This window comes from Pollicipes pollicipes, unplaced genomic scaffold, assembly GCF_011947565.3.
Source record: "Pollicipes pollicipes isolate AB1234 unplaced genomic scaffold, Ppol_2.1 Scaffold_3447;HRSCAF=4054_pilon_pilon_pilon, whole genome shotgun sequence".
Taxonomy (NCBI): Eukaryota; Metazoa; Arthropoda; class Thecostraca; order Pollicipedomorpha; family Pollicipedidae; genus Pollicipes; species Pollicipes pollicipes.
Window position 1 is genome coordinate 9,664,754 of NW_023596297.1, and position 4,109 is coordinate 9,668,862.

Consider the following 4,109-nt stretch of genomic DNA (forward strand, 5'->3'; position numbering starts at 1 on the left):
TTTCCATCGCCAGGTTTGATGCTGCCCGGCTGTCGGTCGGTAGGTACAGTGATCATAGTACATAATCACTTTAAGCCAGTCGCTTCCGCCAGGGCAAGTTTTCCATCGCCAGGTTTGATGCTGCCCTGCTGTCGGTCGGTAGGTACAGTGATCATAGTACATAATCACTTTAAGCCAGTCGCTTCCGCCAGGGCAAGTTTTCCATCGCCAGGTTTGATGCTGCCCTGCTGTCGGTCGGTAGGTACAGTGATCATAGTACATAATCACTTTAAGCCAGTCGCTTCCGCCAGGGCAAGTTTTCCATCGCCAGGTTTGATGCTGCCCTGCTGTCGGTCGGTAGGTACAGTGATCATGGCACATGATCACTTTAAGCCAGCCGTTTCCGTCAGGGCAAGTTTTCCATCGCCAGGTTTGATGCTGCCCTGCTGTCGGTCGGTAGGTGCAGTGATCATGGTACATGATCACTTTAAGCCAGTCGTTTCCGTCTGGGTAAGGAACATTTTATGATAGAATGCCACCCGCACTTCTTTCACCCAAATAATGCGTGTTGGCCTGGTTTCTGCACCTAATTGGTCTTTCGGCATGGTCTTGTGTTCGTCGCCAAAAGCATCATCGGGTCACCGCCTTATTTCCCATTCCTTTTCGGTTGCAAAAGTAGGAGCTGTTTACCGCAGCACCGTTCCGCCAGCTGAGTTCATCGTGACGTGTTTTCCATGTCGAGGCGGCTCGGACGGCTCGTCTGATTAACGGCTTGACACGCCGTTCGTGACCTGGCGGGCCTTCACTGCCCCTGGCCATGCATTGCTCGTGGTCTGTGGTTTTCCCGAAGGTAGCGGTTCCGAAGGATTTAGCCGAAATTTGGACCAGTTTATCTAGGAGCAGGGTCGTACGGTAGATGTTGCGTTCGTAAATAAATTTGAACATAAACTCTAATTGGTCGCCCTACAGAGTGTCAGTGGAATTATAGGTGTTATTCAACTCGCATATCTACATGCATACCAATGTTATGACAATAACTGCTCGGTCACAAGGTGGTGTTTTGTCTCTAAAGACACCTTCCTTAATGTATTCCATACAAACATTTGCAAGCGACAGCACCAGAAGTGAGCCCGTGTCTACTTGGCGCTAAGTTTTCCATCTGAATCACGGTACAGTCGGGTCGTGAAAGACAAGATCCTTAATAGTGCAAATGGATTCTGAAAATGACAGTAGACAAGCTATCGGCGTCAAGATATGCGGAGATGACCTTCTCCTGACAGCTCCTCATCTCCTCATTCCGTGACCTAATCGGATTATGGGCAGCTCAACAGCGGCAGCCATTTGTGGTGTGCTTATTTGACATGAATACTCAACAGCGGGATTGTTGTGTTCTGCAGCGATAGACGGTTACTTTCGCCTCATGGAAGATGGCATAAAAGAGAAGGTGTGTGTTTGTGATGCGAGGGGCTTTAAGTAATTTCCATTTTAGAGCAGCAGACCTCTACACTACCCCAGACCTGGCCAATAGAAGACCCGACAGCTACCCGATAAATGGCGAAGACCCGGAAGCTACCCCGACAAATGGCGAAGACTTGACAGCTACCCCGACAAATCGCAGTCCACTGATTTCAGCGTGTGTTAAAGGTAAAGGTAAAAAAGACTTCGAGAGCACACAGTGTTGAGGCGTTACTGAAAGCAGCCCGGCATTTCATGGCCCATAGAGCTCTTTCCACGCAAGAAGCATTAAACCGGGACCAACTTTGGTACTTATTCTGAAATGCCCAAAAATTCATAAGAGAGTAGCAGGATTATGACCTAAAACGGCATACTATGTATGGTTAAATGGCAAGGATTAGGATAAGGATAAAGTAAGGATCACCCTACAGCCGCCCCCAAGTGATTGTTGTGAAATCCATTATTCTGGGAACGCGCAGATTGTCGAGTCACTCGCTGCACCCCACGCACCAAACATCATCGAAATCAGTTAAATGAAAGGTGATTCGTTCGTGCTGTCCATGGATATTCAGGTCTCGCGATGAGCCAAAAGGCGGTCCAACCGTCAGCTGGTGATGCATTCAGCACCAGCTGCGTACCTGCTAAGCCTCCGACTTCAAGGAGCCTCTGCCCAACAAACATAGCTCGGCCAGAGAATCTGAGAAGTCGCCGTACTTCCGGCGCAACGATCGCCTGACCGCTTTCCCAAGTCATTGTGTCTCGGCAGACTGTGAAGGACGTTCCTGCGGTGGGAGGTTTACCCTGGTGGGAGGTACGGAGGCGGCTTGTGGCCCAGTCGCAGCCTCCGCTCCATCTGGGGGGCTGCCACGGGGACCACGTAAGTAGGTGCGGCTATCTAGCGGGGAAAACCTCATTTATCAACATTTGACAATGCATCTAGCAATGCAAAAATGCAGAAAGCCTCAACCCTCGCCCTACGGAAGTTTTTCAACTCTGCCAGCGAAAGAGGTTGGGGGGGGGGGGGGGGGTGGGAGAAGGCCTTGAAAACCAAACATGATAGTCATAAGGAAAGCGGCATTTGAATACTATCGGCAAACTCCACGAGATAAATGTGGCTGAACAATGGTGAATGTGATCTTTGATACGTCAAATCACGCCATAGGGGTCAAATTACCACTAAATAGGTCATTCCTGCCTCCTGGAAACCTACGCACACTTCGGCAATGTGGCTGACAGCACTTAACAGCCATTGTAAAACTCTAGCAGATGAGCACTTATTGACATCCTCAAAGGTGACCTGTGATATGTGATGCCAGGACAACAGTGCGAAGGGTAATGCTGCATCCGTATGTTCGGCTACATCAAGAACTATGTGTGTCACACAAAAAATGAAGACGGTAGCGTTAGAAAGACCATCTATAGTGGTAAAACAAGGGTTAACAAAGCTTGAGCTGTATGGACTTCAAAGCGTCAAATCTAGTCACAAAACCTAACTCGACTTAGAACCTTGAAAGGCCTGACCTTGCCACATCTACAGGAAAGGTACTGATACACACCAGAGTGATAAACTGTAGATGAGTGGCCTTGATAAATTTATTAAGCGTGCATTTCCTATAATAATATGCGTTATTTGTCACTTTTGAACCAAATGTCACTGACATCATCATGAGAAAAAGATCCATAGACCATGAAGTGCTATGGTCAGAAATTTGAAATTTTTAAAACATGTGTGCAAATAATATCAAATAAGCGGACAAAAATTTCAGGAACGTGTTCAAAATTGTTCGGGAGTTATTTCTGAAAAACCTAATAGAATAGCTTGTAGGGCGTAGATAAGCCAAAAGCTAAGGCAGATAGAGGTTTCACTTACCATATTCAGTATAACATTGATTGTTTTATTAGTCTATAATGTGCTCAGGATAAGCCAAATCTAGCCGAGGGAAGGAGGGGTGGGGTAGGCAACTATGGGGCTAAAGGAGTCGCCTTTGTTCGTAAACCGTCTCATGTTTGATATTTTTGTTTTGATGCTTGAGCGACCAGTTTTTCCTCCTAAGTCTCGCTTTGGATAGTGTGAGTGCTTTCGGTAGCCGATGTAGACCGCCTTTGCTAATTTCAAAGATTAAGTGTCTTGAAAATGCGCTGCTAGTTTGACTGGCCCGGCATAAGAATTGCAGTCAAACAATGCGACAACTTTGAAATAATTCACGGTTTTAGTGGCAGTAACTCGTGTTGCAGAAACAACGTTGGTATAATGAATGTCATGAGTGAAGCGGATTTAACGCCAGCATAGTTGTCATGTCAAATATCTACAAGTGATCGGTGTACTCGAGACCGGTTTTCGAAAAGGTGACGATGGCCTCTTCCTGGTGAGTCATTGTTGCCCCTATGGGTCGAGTGGCTTTGGGTTCGCCCAGTAGGCTGTACATTGGCCTACAGCCTTAAGGTTGGTTTCACGTCTTTGTCTGACCTGGTTGCCGATATCAGATGTGGTCCTTTAAAAGCGTCACAAAAGCAGGTGGATATATGATATCCGCTCAAGAGAACAAGAATTGCGACTCATATCGTCCCAACTTTTGCCAGAAAGATTGTCTTTTCTCTTCTAGCAGTTATGAGGCGTTAGTCTTGCATCCTTGCCACGATGTTTTGTCGACATGTGCTTAAGCCTTCGGCCTTCA